Source organism: Sturnus vulgaris, chromosome 4, assembly GCF_052056855.1.
Source record: "Sturnus vulgaris isolate bStuVul1 chromosome 4, bStuVul1.hap1, whole genome shotgun sequence".
Taxonomy (NCBI): domain Eukaryota; kingdom Metazoa; phylum Chordata; class Aves; order Passeriformes; family Sturnidae; genus Sturnus; species Sturnus vulgaris.
Genome location: NC_142246.1, coordinates 48,245,594 through 48,260,925, shown reverse-complemented (window position 1 = coordinate 48,260,925; position 15,332 = coordinate 48,245,594). Strand labels below are relative to the sequence as shown.

General features: G+C 37.7%; 1 long non-coding RNA gene across 1 annotated transcript; it reads right to left on the bottom strand.

Annotated features, from left to right (window-relative positions):
* Positions 1 to 7,600: 7,600 nt before the first annotated feature.
* On the bottom strand, positions 7,601 to 11,125 carry LOC148224004 (uncharacterized). Its single transcript, XR_015803566.1, has 3 exons — positions 10,437 to 11,125; positions 8,447 to 8,526; positions 7,601 to 7,890 (listed from the first exon to the last, which is right to left on the bottom strand). It is a non-coding gene; the product is annotated as an uncharacterized LOC148224004 (long non-coding RNA).
* Positions 11,126 to 15,332: the final 4,207 nt, after the last annotated feature.

Genomic DNA, 15,332 nt, shown 5'->3' with positions numbered 1-15,332 from the left:
TGCTTTCTCACCAGCTACAAGTATTCTACTTTGTTTGCTACTCACTTCATACATTTAACTTAATGATAGCTTTTGTCATTAGAATTCAAACAAATTTTCTTTAATGTAGAAGACCCTTTCTCAGAAGTATTTGTAGTACAATTTCTTCTTCATTTGATTTGTTGCAAATAGAAAGTAAACTATTAGAGTGCTTTTCGATAATGTATTCCTCTCAACATGCAAATCCACCTTCTAAGAATAACATGTTTAGGACAAAAAATATATATCTTGTCTTGAAAAGACCTTTGGACTGCTGACTAGAGGTGTGTATCATATGAACATCCAGCTGTTGGAAAGAGCTGTAGGAGCCACACTATCTGATTGCCAATGCAACCGTGGCATATTCTGAGAATTTAAATGATATTTACTCCAGGAATTATTTATTCTAAAGAAATTTTCAGGAAGGTTGCTTTAGTTGGCTTTATCAGTTTTGAAAAAAATACATGTAATTTAAAGTTCTAATTTTTTTCTAAATGGAGTTGCAAGTTCCAAGATAATTTTTAAGTAGAATGTTGCCCACAACAACTTGAAAAGATGGGAAAAATATTCTGTAGAAAAGTGTTAAAAGTGTTGTGCTGGTGGATACTGTAAGACAGATTGGTGAGTTGCTGCAGAACAATTAACTTTGAAATGTAGCTTTCTATTAATCACTACTGAAAAAGTGAAACACTGAAGGTTTCCAGAAAAAAATGTTAGAAAACAGGACTAGGATCATGAAATGTGTACTGGGAGGGAAAAAGGTAATTTATACATTATACTTCCAGTATTTGTTGTTCAGTATCAGACCTGTTGATGTAAGTTTTGGAGGACTACACAGAATTACTGAAGCCATGTAGATGCCAAACATCCTTGAAAAATGAATGCTTTAAATAGGTCTGCAAAATTACTACATGGCTAATGTTTTTTGGCTTGTCATTCAATTTCTCCTTCTGTAGCATATTAATAATCATTCTTTTTACTGTAGCTGCTTAATTTGAGGAAAATGCTGTGAAACCAAAGACCTCTTATACACTCAAAATATCACTATTTCATATACATTAAATAAAGTTATTCTGGCTTTAGGTGGTATCTGCTAGTACAGAATTATAAAAGTGGAGAACACCCAAGGGCCAAAGTTACCAGAGACTGAAAACACATTTCTAATTCAGTTAAAAAGGTGCTTAAATATAGCATCTCAAGAGCAGAGAAAACCTGTCTCTAATCTAAAATATTTAGTTAAACTACATTTTCCTAAAAGCTGAAAACACTGAACTATTTGTCAGATGTGCAACTCTGAAGCACCTTTAACTGAAATACTTCGAGTCATCTCTAAGGAACTTAGAATTCGTGTTTTCCCAGAATAACTGCTTCAATCCCCAGTGGGATACAATACCAAGAGCTGCTGCGTGTTGTCTTGGTGATACCTCGACCCTAGAGCTGGTCACTTCCTGCATCGACTCTTCTGGTTTAAGGTGGCAGCAGCAGCAGTTGGTTGGCTGTGAGAGGAATGTTAAATTTGTCTTTACAAATGAGTTGTGGATCAGCCTATAGATAAGGCTAGCACTGAGAGATAAAAGAAACAATGGGATGGATTCCACTGATTGATGAATGGAAAGAGATATTTGCCTTTACAAACAAACTGTAGGGCTGCTGATAAATAAAATTGGATATCGAAAGATGAAAGAAGCAACGGGGGGAAAACTATGAATTCTATAAGAATTAAAAATTAAAAGGGAGGGTTATACATTAGAGGGGAATTTCAGGTATCAGGCGTTCCGGGAAGTCTGTGCCTCTCAAGTACCTAAGCCAATGGGGAAAGAGAGAGGGACATGCGGCCGGGAAAATAGGATAAAAAGGAGGCTGCGTCCTCCGAAAATTTGAGAGATCCCAGGGGAATGTCCCATGGCCTCTCCCTTTATTCGAATAAAGCAAAAAGGACTCCTCTGTCTCCTTTTTGGACATAAACCTCTGGTGTTTGTGGATTAATTTTCCTGACAGCTGGTTTGTTAACTAGGAGCTGACTTGGTTCCCAAGGAGCAGTTTCTCACCTTGGTGCCTTGGGCCCGTGCTGGTCTCAGGCTGACTTTACTGTGGCTTTGGTCAGAGTGACACAGGGAACAGCTTGTGAACTGCTCGTACCCGGATCTCACACTGACTCAAGTCGAACAGATGATTAGTGCACTTAATCAAATCAAAAAGACCTGAAGGTTTTCGCCCTTTTAAAGAGGCTTTTAGCCCAGTGGCTAACAGGAGATCAGTCTCTAAATGCTACAGTAATAATTTATTTCCTTTTATTCCTTTTGATGTCCAAGAACAATATTTGCTATGCTGAGCTGCAAAATTGAAATAGAAGAAAAACAACAAAAAAGAGCTGACAGTTTAACTGTTCTTTTTTGTGGGCACAGTCAGTTTTGGTTAGACCCATTTGTCTGGTGACCTTGACTTCTCTCTAACACCTTAAAAATTCTCTCTTGTGACTACAGACAATGTAAAATAAAGGAGATATAGTTTTATAAAGATCTTGGAAATAGACATCTTTCAAACTTTTTCAACTTTAAAAACTCATTGGAGTAATCTTTTGAGTCACTAGTATTCCCTAACTGTACAGCTAAATGAGATGTCAAGAGACACCTGAGGAAAAATATCTGGGATTATTGTTACTATCTGAAAAAGACTTAAATATCTTGGACAAACTCTTCATTGAGTAGACCAGATGGGACTGCATCCAGAATCTGACATTTCATTAATCAATACCAGCTAACAGCTCCAGGCTAGTACCTGGCTGTTCAGAAAAGCTTAAATTTTGAATTGAGGGAAGAAATCCTGAAAAAGAATATAACACCAAGAATGATGCCTTGGAGGCATTCAGGATATACTGGGGCAGGAGAAGAATAAAACTAGGTCCTTTCATTATCATGTGAAGAATGGAAAGAAAAGGAGGCAAAAAACTAGGAGGGAAGATATATACCTGGCATGAAAGTTTTTCTGAAATTTCTATGTGTAAAATGTCTCAGTAAAAATGAATCATTACTTCACGAGCACTGTAATCATGTGTCCTTATCATGAATCTTTCTTTGTTGTAATATCTTTCTGCCCTAAATAGTTATAATCATATCAAGCTTCCTCCCAATATAAAATGGTTCATTTAATATAGAATCCAATCAGCTAAGTTGGATGACTGTTAAAATTTGTTATGAATATACTGAATATACTGTATCTATGTGGAACACATTTGTACTCATGTAACTGTTACAAGGATTAGAGTAACCTGATTATCAATTGTGTTATCTCAAATTTAAAACATTGATTGCAAGCCCAGATGTCATTCTTATATCTGCATTTTGAAGCAGAATCCCAAGGGCAGTTGGCCTAAGATTGTAACATTTTGAGTATTATCTTTTATACAAGGAGATACTTGTTTTACAGTGCACCCTTTCTGGTCTGCAGCAGGAGAAAAGGATGGGGTATTTAAGCTACAAATTACCTGGTTGCCTAAGGTGATGACTAAGATAAAAAAGTCTTTTGGAAGAGGGGCTGAGAACTTAAACAATATTAAGAACTAACCTACACCTTTTTTTTTCTTGTAAATTAAGATAATTAAGAGAGTTCGTATTTTAGTTCTTTTGCAGCTCACTAAGTCTTTACCTTCACATCTATGTATGCCCAATAAAACATAGCCCCAAATGTCAAATTCTTCTTGAAAGTGTGGCTTAAACAACAACAATAAAAACCCTGAAGAGCCAACAACAGGCACGGGAGTCAGGTTGTTGAACTGTATGTTCAGTTTCAGAGTGAGCACTAGTTTGTACCTCACAATACGAACACAAATGAAGCATCTGGACTCTCTTCACTCCAGAAGCTTAACACGTACCAGGCCCAGTGAGAGTGGACAGGCAGCAAACAGATAATCTGGTAAGTGTCCAAGGGACAGACTGACCTGGTTTGTGGCAGGATGAAATCCTGTGTTACATTGTGTCTCATTTGGTCATGACAGGTGAGCCTGCAGTTTGCTCCACATTTCTAAATCTTCATAAAGATATGGCTATATATGGCTATGTCTATATATGGCCTTTGAAACCCACAGTTCAATATGTATTCACTTACTAGTTAATTCCCACGACGGACTCCGGTAACGTTCAACAGAATGCTTAATAGTAATTAGAGAAATCTTATGAGATTTATTTATTTTGGTGAGTAATTTATCATATTAATATTATTACCCATAGTTGGCTTTAATGATATAAAATACAGTCATGCAAGAAAAAGAGTATTTCAACAGTGTGCTTTTGTTCTCTAGAAAACTGTGCTGCAGGAAAATTTTTCAAGATGTTATAGGAGAATGAAAAAAAAAGCTCACAGTAATTTGAAAAAAAAAGAAAACATTTGAATAGGAAGCAAAATGGAAGAAGTTAAATAAGTAGAAAACAAAGAGAGCTTTGAATTTGTAAAGCAAGGTGTACCTCTGGCAGAATCATATCTGTATTCATATCCAAATTTTCCTTTATACAAAGCCTCACAACTTGTTAGTCTGTGAATAAAAGCAGTATGATCAGTTTTAAATTACTTGAAATACAGACATTCATATACAGTCCTCCTTTCAAGAAAATTGTTCTTCCTGAGCTAATTTTAGAGACAAACATCAGTGCTCCATAAACATCATCTCAACACTTCCAGTGTTTACATATTCACTGATGATTAAATACCATAGCTGTTTTGACTAGGAAAAATGGTTACATTGAGGTTTAGCTTGCCACGTGTAAATATCATCTATATATCTCAATTGGCAGTTAATAAGAGTGCTATGTAAATTCAGTCTACTGTACAGAGTGGCAGAAGCATGAGGATTAGTTGGTTAGGTTCTAAGCCAAAAGGCTTCTATGTAGAGTTTTGATTTCAATAACTTACCTGAATAATTACACCTTGAGATATGGCAGCTTTAAAATCTTTCTCTGTAGGAACTGGTCAGAAGAGCAGAGTGGAGAGCATGATCTTACTAGAACAAGGTGGAGGATTGACACAGGATTGCTTTATGCATATTTCAACAAACTTTTTTTTTTTTTTTTTGAGTTGGTGGGGGGAAGGTTTGAAGAATTTTGTCATAGAAAGGTAACTTGCAATGATCAGGGGAAGAATCATGACAGGAAGTACACATTTTTTGTTTATGTTACAGTTTATGATTTCAATCTTCTCCAATTAACCAAAAATATGATTCAGACAGAGATGAAGCTCCTTCTAACTGAATCATTCTAATTTTGCTTGATAAGGTTTCCTTTATCCTCTAGAGCATCTTTATTGCTTTATTAAAATTATTTTATTTAAGAATAGTATCTTCCCAGCAAACTCATTAGACTTAGTTTTAACTCACATTTATTTTAGTTGCTTAGCTTGGTGTAAAGTTCTTACTTATAAAGTTTTTACTTCATCCAGAACATGATTTCAAAGCTGGCTACCTGCTGTGGGAGAGGCTCCATTTGATCCTTAGCCTTTGTGCTTAGTCCCTTTGATCTGGTTAAACTGACCTGTCCTGTAAAATTAATTCATTTCTTGCTGCTACTCAACATTCACCTTGCCTAATGTGCCAGTAACCATCTCTATTCCACTGCATTCTAAATATTTGTCTATACAAACACCTTTTCAACAGAGTTAGATTGACCAGTCCCCATTGTCAGGAGATGGGATTTACCAGCAGAAGTTCTTGTTTCTGAGTCTGGTTTACATACTGGCTGTTCTGTCTTGATTTTTTTTTTTTTTCTGTTTTGAATTGGTAGAGCTAAAAATGAATGAGGGGCCTTTGTGGAACCTTTCATTATGGCACTCAGTGAAATTGCACCAGATGAAAGCCTAGAGCAACTATTACGGGAAACCACATAAGAACTACTCTGTGTACATTTACACAGCAGCCTATAAAATTTTATTCAGATCTGAAATATGAGTATGACCTTCATAATCTTCCTGTATAATTTGAAAGCATAGAAGTAGAGTTTAATGTCTCTTTTTTAGCTCACAGAACCCATTCTTCTCAGAGAATTTTTTAGGTTTCTTGGGAAATTTCCCAAAGTTATAACTAAGGAGGTATGAGTTAACCTGTCAAAAACAGAAGAGAAGAAAGGAAAAAGCAAAGATAAGCAACTTACACACCTGTCTTTAAACAATCTCTGTGTCTGTGTATATCAGGGAAGTGTAGAACCTGAACTTTGCATTAAACCAAACTATAAAACCAGTAATTTCTTTTTACAGACACTGTGTCATGAGAGGGTTCAAACCACAATGTTGGCTGACAAATCTTTCATTAAGAAGAACAATTTGTTCGACATGTAGAACACAAACTTCTCACAGACTTTCCCCTGCACTTTAAACAATGCAAGCTTTTCAGGTTATTTACTCTGAAAATTGTAGTTGAGCTTCAGCAGGTGGTTTTCCAAGGCCTCATATCACGTAAGATTCACAGCTAAAGAATAAAAAGAGCAAGCAACTTGTACCAGGATGACACAGTGATGCATCTTCTGACTGAAGTAAAACATGAGACCAATGGTCTCCATACAATGCAACTCACACCCTCCTCCAGAATCCATGCTCCTCAGAGTCTATACATTTTGGCAGATTGGGAAAATGTCCTTTACTCTCCACTTCAGCCTCACCCTTTCCATCTAAGACTATAATTTTCAGGCCACTGGCTTGAAAGGCTCTTTTGTAGACCTAACATTTATAGCAACTTGCATGATATATCTATGCAAGTCAGTTCTCTCTTCAGAATCTGTAATCTCTCCCTTCATATTGGAAGCCCTTGATTCACTGTGATTTAAAATGAAACGTTGTAGCAAAATGCATTCTTTGGCAATGAGGAAACCCACAGGCTTCAGGCCATTTTGATCCATCTGTTTGGTGCCTAGCAAAGCAGAGGCCTTCCTTCTTCCATCTTAATAGCTATAGTCCCTGAAATAGCAGACATGGTACACACTGACCTCCTATTTTGTCTTGGTTTGAAAGACAGGTATGGTCTAAGGAAAGGCAGGAGCCCCTTTTCTGCGATGCAGAGTGCAACCCCCCTCCCTTTTAATTATTTTAGGTCCAATTCAGACGCCTTCAGGCAGGAGATATGGGGATAAGAATAACAGTTCTTTACTGGTATCTAACAAGGCAGAAAACAACAACAGCTATAAAAATTGGCAACAGAACAGAACAGTCTAGCTCAGCTCCAGTCCCTTTTGGCCGCAGGCCGTCTCCCTGCGCTCAGTTACCGGTGCTGTGGGGGCAGGGCAGGTCCCGCGCAGTTGAAGAGGGCTGGGTGATGGCGGCGGCCCAGGGGTGAGAGGGGATGGGAAAGTGACTCCCCCTCACGGTGTCGGTCGTGGTGCTCAGCAGAGTGTCCGGAGATAGTAGGGTGAGCTGGGAGAGCAGCAGAGCGATGTCCAAAGGCAGGGAGCGTGGATCTCAGTGCTGGGATGGCAGGGGAAGATGCCAGAGCGGAGCCCAGGTTGTCTTCCCACTCCACGAGCCAAGCAAGAGAGAGAGCCCCGCTCCAGACCCCCCGTCCCACCTTTCCTTTTCCGGTTCCCCCCCCTCCCCCTCCAGCCACCCCCCTACAAGAGAACATTATCTGTCGTTTCAAGGTGTAGCCACAATTACTTAGCATAACAATGGGAGAAAATTCCACTGAAAGAAAAGGGAATAGTTCAACCTCCAACATATTTACATTTCAGGACATTAACCAAAGAAACCAACCATCAGGACACATGGTGTTCAAAGATGCAGAATAAGCTACTGCATCTCCTTGAATACTACTATTGAGTAAAGAAAGCATCAGACCAGGAGAGCTTCCTTTTCATAGTCTCTGGCTTCAGTGACGACATCTCCAGATCTATGGCTAAGGCTCTGTACCAATAGTGTCAAGAGAGTAAGACAGACAAACATATGAGAGAGTCAGAACCTAAGAGAAAATATTAAGGCCTTCCATATTACGAGATAATGATCAAAATTTAAACGCATGATTTTTAGAAATTCTAACTTGACATGCTTTCTTTACTAAACAAAAATCATATTTCTCTGGAGTCATCACTGTGAATGCTAAGTGGCATCATTTACAGTGGGTATCACAAAGAAAAATCCAGTTCTCTCTGCAAGGAGCAGACGTTCAGATTCCTTCTTGAAAATTTTGCAGTTCTTTTTTCATTCCTTTCTACAGCATAAGGCAAACAATGAAATTACTGTTTCATTCTAGAATAGCATGTTTATATAAATTTGAGATATATCTTGTAAGAATCTAAATGAAAAGTTTTACTGTTCACATTAAAATAAAAGATATCAGGATAGCAGTTTTAGATGCCTGAGCTCTGCAGTGGTCTGTCAACACAGAAAAATTTAATTTTAAGTATCTGCTGTGGAGTAAGATTTGTACCATATGTACTACAGCTGATGAGAATGCCCTAACCTTCATTTTCACTTGTGCTCTTTGGAAATTCCGACAAGATTCTCCAGAATGCTGGTTAGTCAGAACACTGCGCATCTTTCCTGTTTTGGTGTAGATACAGGAAAAAAAAATCACATGTTAATTACGAAATATATTGGAGAAGGTAAAGGTAATATAAACAACTGAGAAAAGTATTACTTTTTAAGAACATAGCATATGATAGTGAAGAATTATTCAGACCAAATTGATTAGTAATTGCTACGGTAAATCACAGTGACTTCTAGTAACAAAGACTAGGAAAATCAGTCATTTCAGCAATTAAGTGAGATAGAGTTACAGCAAGGCTCCTCCTCCTATTCCTCAGTTTAGATACGACTCCTGTGAATTTGCTGACCATGAGGCACACAGCCAAGTGAGTTCTGTATAGTTGTTGCTTCAGGCACCCCAGTTCTGCTCCTAATAGCACATTACTCCTTACAAGGCTTATTTTTGTAATGACAGCATTTTTTAAAAATCCGTTCCTTTGCCTGAAATGGTGAACTGAACAGCAGAGGCTTAGCTAAGTGAATGAGGCACATATTGCAACATATTACTAAAGATTAGCAAATGGAGTATGGAAGAGGAGAGGAAGTAGCTAAATAAACTACAACTCTATTAAGATGACTTTAATATTATGAAAGGTTTAAAAACAAACAGCATGGGAAAGAACAATTAACATAGTCACATAAATGGAAATTTGAAACAGTGAAGGATAAAAAATCATTTTATGTCAAACAGACTATGAGAAATCTACCTAGTCACCTTCTACCACATAAAAACAATTCCTTTTTTTTTCCAGTTTACCTTATTAAACCATTTTTACATTAGCCCATCAAAAATTAGCCCACAATGGGAGAAAGGTTCCACTGTGAGAGAAAATAATAATTTAGAGGAAGGAAATTAACTGAAATCAGATCAAAATTATAAAGAAAACCACAAATTCCTCAGTGCTGGACTGACTCTACTATCTTCACAAATACAAATATTGCATTGAAAGGAAAGAGTATGTTTGGAGGGAAGTTACCAGCAGAATTTTCTAGGATTAGCTTGGAGACTAAAAATAGCAGATAGTATCATAGTTAATTTTGGTACAGCATAAGTGTGCTTATGACATTTACTGATGACAAAGTCTAGAGGCAGTGTCAAACTAGAAAAGGCCTGGAATATCATACAGGTCATTGAACTTCAATTACTGAAAGAAGAAGAGGTTAGAGTGTACAAAGTGCATGGTTGGAGACTTGGAATTAATAACAGGAATTTTCTATTGCCAGATGATAGTTCATAGTTTAGAAAAGATAATTAGATAAAAAACCTAGTATAAAAATCTGTTGCAGCAAAACTATATACTACAAGGGAGGTGAAGCTATGAAACCCTGCCCTAAAAAGGATTTATCTTATTTAGTTTATTACTCTATTTCATTTAGCTTGTTACCTTCATTTCATTACATTATGTAGGCTATTTAAAGAAAATCTGTGAAAATGTTTGTTATTTCTCTCCAGTTATAATGGGGATAAAGAAGAGTAAGAGAAACACTGAAAGGAAAGATACTTGAAGTAGAACTTTGCCACAGCATGAAACCATCTGAGAAAATTGCCATGAAAATTCATCACAGATATTCAAAAAGTTTCCAATTGTTGCGGACATAAAGTACTGCAACAGCTTCCCAATAGGAATATGGGGGCAAAAACCCCAAACCCGTTTTAAGATAAAAGTTTGGTAAATTTACAAATGGGGTTATATGACCAATTTAACTGCTGCAGGGAAGGAACTAGACTCCATCATCCATGAAATATTTTCTGATCCTGTGTTCTGTTTAGAAATAAAGCAGAAGAAAAGGCTTAAGCAATGGAGGAAGCACAAGGTAAAATGGACGTTTCAGTCCAAACATAAAGGAACAAAACTTAAATGAAATGTAGCTGTGATCTGATCACCTGGACCTAGGTTAGCTGGCAAAAAGGCAAACTATCTTACCTGGAATTTTGGAATATGTTCCTATTCTGTTTCTTTCACAGCATACCCTGCTGCTCTTCCAGCTACAGTTCTGGGATGTTTCCAAAGGGAGATAAATTTTTTGTCTTCTCTTAGTAGTTCTACTTTTGTTTCAGTTATAGCGAATGAGGACCTGTTTTCACTGCACTGACAGTCCAGAGCCAAAACCTCTCTCGGTAAGTCTCCTGTATTTCTTGAACTCCCTCACCTTGCTCCCCAGGGATATTCCCTACGTAGCAACAGTTTTCAAGTCCTAGACCAAGCGTGTTTGGCAGCACAGAGAGGAGATCCTGTAATTTATGTACTCATTACACCTTTCCACAGCTGCACAAGTCTGAAGGTTTTATTTGCCCCAAAGCTTAGTTGTTTTTCCCAAGAAGTGCAGTTAGTCCAATAAAAAGCAATTATCTTTAAAAACCTTGCCTTGAGCATCGAGTAAACGACAGGGCAAAGTCAAGACCTGAAAGCAGCTCTCAAATAGCCCTTTTTTAAACAACAGGCTTCTGTTGAGGTAACTCCTGACCAAATTTTCACCCTCGGCCTTGGGCTCTTCATTTTGGTGCCCTTATTTGCCTGGTTGGTCCTCGCTGGCTGTCGCCAGCTGGCACAGTTGCACTGCCAGTTGCACTAGATTCATTCCCTTGCAACAGCCATGCCCTCCCCGGAGTGACTTCCCCTCGGACGGCCTTCCCTCCCCTCCTGTACTCCCACTCCAAGATACGCAGAACTCCTTTGGCTTGGTGCCTGGCTCGGGCAGTGACTCAGAGAGGGCACCTCTGGCCGAGCTCGGGGCTCGCAGGCCCCGCCTGGCTCCGCTGCCGGCCCGACCCCACTGGTCCCAACCCCACTTGGGCGGCGCCGCGGCGGCTGCTGGGTCAGGGCCGGGCAGAGGGGTCGGGGCACGGCCGGGGCCGCAGCCTGTGCTCAGCCCGGCCCGGGGCGGCCCGCACCGCTGAACAAGAGTGAGTGGCGATCCCAGCGCCTCAGCAATGAGAACCTCACCCCTTCCTTCTTATCGCTAGTTAAACCCTCCGACTCAAAGCCGAGTTACTCTTCCTCCCCTCAAATAATCGGCTAGTTTATCCACGACTCTTCTCCGTGTGTTCCTGCAATTTGTGCTTTTCCACAAAACTATTTCACTGCAAGGTCACGGCTTGTAAACTCTTCGGGTGGTCTCCTCGTGCAGGCTGCACATTTATTTTAAGGAGGAATGGGAAAAGCATTTGATTACAAAGGATGCTCAAGCTGGCCTCTTTAATTTTGATTCCTTCCCACTTGAAGCTATAAATACAGCTGAAGATTACAAAGGGTTGTAAAGTAAATACCAAAAGACAACATTTACAATTTTCCACACAGCTACACCCTAAACCCATAATATAAGGAAATCTGTCCAAAACTTTGAAGTGCTATTATAGGTTGTTATATGGCAAAACACTGGGATTTCTATGTATTTATTTAGCCACCTGCCACGCCCTTACCAAGTTTTCAAATCCATTTGTTTGCTATATAGCTAAACAGTACTAAGGGGAATTGTATTTTCAAGTTATTTGGATTCCAAAAACAGTAACCAAAAGCAAATTCATGCTAACGAGTATTTTTGACTTGTACTTGCATGATCAAATCAAAATACACTTTTAATCTATCTTTTTCTTTTTAGTAGGGAGAGAGAAACCTTTGATCTGAAACACCTATTTTTCTCCTTTTTTCCTCACACTGAATATTGTTCCTATGACTCAAGCAAATAAGTTTTTTAAAAGTAATTTTGACCTCAGGTCCCCTTAAATAAACAAATCAAAATACGAAAAAGACAGACTAGTAGTGCTTCTGCTCATTTGGGAGCACATTGAAGGCAGCAGTCAATACAGATGATCTAATTTAACCAAATGATATAATAAGGCAAAACTGAGGATTAGGAAGATTTCCTTTCCCTGTTTAGATTCACAATGATCCAGACTGTAGCATGTCATGGCTTTCAAAACCAGAGTCTAATATTGCAGCTGATAGAATTATATTTGCAGACCAGATTTCTGTTGTTGCTGTGTTAGGAAATTGTCAGGTTGCTTACTTTGTGTTTTAATCTGTTTTTTCCACAGTGTATCTCATTTGCAGTTCTTTGTGATGTTCCCAACCAAAGCAGAGTTGCACTCTTGGTTAAGATAAACATCCTACATTATGATTTCACTTTAGAACATTATCAGCATATTTACCTCAGTATTAGGTAAATCTCAGGGCTCTTCCAGTATTCTTTGGTCTACTGAGGTTTATGGAAGCACCTTAATGAATCTGAATTATCTCAGCAAGGTGCTGGCTGAAGGATGAGGATTTGATATTTACTGTGTGACACAACTTCTTTTCTATGCTACACTTATGAGAAAGCTTTTTGGTTTATTATGGAAAGCTTGAGTAGAGTCTAATGAGGAAATATGTAGCTTGGCTGTTAAGGATTTGAGGAAAGCTAAAAGAAAACGTTTGGCTTAAACATTGGATTGCAGTGGCGTGTTCTTGGAACAAGAACAAAAATATTTTGCTATTGAATGAAAATATTTGTAATTACAGAAGAAACCACCCTGAATTTGTGATGCCTGTTTGAAGCCTTGTGTCTACAGAAATGCTCTAACCATAAATTTCAATGTTTCCATCAGAAGGTTACTATGGGTTGAAAGGAATTCTTAGTGCAAATAATTCTACTGTGTTATATCAATTCTTCCCAATATTAGTAGAAGCTTTATTGCTACATTTCAAGCAGTTCTGACAATTACTCTCTTGTCTCTGCAGATAAAATTTGTACTGTTTGTACTATTAATCTAAAAATTACTAAAATCTTAGTGCAATGTGCATAGGTATGTGGCAGCATTGATAGACATGTCCTGCAGATGGATATCCCTGTATGTCATGGGATATTTTTTAAAAGGAGGTATTTATAGGCAAGCTAGGCTGAAATTTAGTGTTTCTGCAATGGAAAGTTGCAGCTAGCAAAGAGCACACAAATTGTCTCTTCTGCAATTTTAGAAAAGAAGGGAGTAATACTAAACCAGTTTAAACCACTAAGCCAACTGCAATTACTCAAATAATTTACTGAGATAATTCAGGAGCATAACTGTGGATGCTTGTGAATGTGCCCTAGGATTTATCATACCCATCAAGAGTTCTTAGCCCTCAGCTGCCAAGGAAGAGAGTAGAATTCTCCAATAGTATGGCTTTCCTTATACCATGTATATATTAAACTCAACACTGAAATTAATGGAATTGTGGCATGCTACTAATATTGCATATCAGATCACCATCTAAAATCATTGAGAATATTTGAACTTTAATAAATGTAGCTATGAAGATGAAGCAAAGATCACCCTCTGTGGAGCTCAAAGAAAGATTTCAGGAACAATACTGTCCTCATGTCTTTCAATGTTCCTTATTAGATACCTGAAGAAGATTTTTTTGGAATGCGATACTCCTCCAAGTATTGATCTCACCTAAAAATTTCACGACTTGGTAATTGGTGCAGCCAAAACATTATTTATGTGCACGCTGAACCACTTTAAAAACTGTCAAGAGAAATGTTTTGTGTTAAAGAACACCGCTGACAGCAATCCAGATTGTAAGAGTTCCCTCTTAATATCAAAAGTTGAGTGCATGCTACAGAATGTGAGGAAAAAATAAGACTGAATTCAAAGTAAGAGACTGTTTGCTACTGTTCACAAATTTCAGTACCAGATTATTTTAATTTGAAGCCGTACCTCATTGCCTCTTTCAGGACAAGGAAAATAAACTACTTTTGACATGTTCTTCAGAAAACCCAGATCTCTCTGATAGGGTAAGTTTCATCTCATTTAACTTTAGTTGGGAATATATCAGAACTAAGCTAGTTGCCTGCTCTTCTGCTATAGTTATAAGAAAGAGAAAAGAAATTAAATAATTTAATTTATTTTAATCTGAGCTGCTTTTGAATGGCATGTGTTAATTTCAGTCTTTTCATATTGGGTAGAGAAATCCTTACAGTAAATACCAATGTTTTCAAAAGCCAGACCAGACAAGATGAATTTCATAGTCTGCAGCTTGGCTGCATCTCTTTCAAATGAAGAGTAACAATTTTGGAACACAGCTTCAATTCTTCCAGAGTTAGCTGCATGAACGTCTGTCTGTGTATATATATATAAATATTTAACAATAAATAACAAATATTTAATATATACATATTTAGGAGTTTATAGTGAAGAATATGTAGAACTAAGCAATCCAAGGGAAGTTTGCAATAGGGCATTTAAGTCAAATAATAAAACAATTTGAACAAGGTTGATCTATTTTTATCTTTATAAATATGATCTATCTAAAGGCAAGTTACATAGGAGTTTATGAAGTAACTGGAAAATAGGGGGCTTTGTTTGTATTATAGTAATTAACATAAATTTTATTGGTCTCTTCCCTCCTTGCAGGTCTTTCCAGACATGCTTTACTAAAATGGAGGGTGAGTAAAAACAGCTGGGTTTGGTACATAGTAGTGAACAGAAACCAAGCACTGTACGTCCAGCATCTCATCCATTCACCAGTTCAACAGCGCAGCTTTAGTTATAGTAACATGAATTATATTATGTTAAAGCAGAAGAGAGGGTAATGTTAGAGCTGGAGCAATAACAGATTGAAAAAGTGAAAACAGGAAAGTAAATATGAAAACAAACCACCAGCAAAATGGAACAGTATAGAGTATGCTTGCAGATTCTAAACAATAAAAGACTCTTGAAGCACAAATTGAAATCCTGAGAAGTTAATGGTACTAAGACATCTTGAGAAACACTTTTAAATTCAGCTGGTTTTACAGCTTTATCATGTAATTCCTTTACCATTGTCACAGAGTAATAGTGTTTTTTATATAAGATTTTGTGA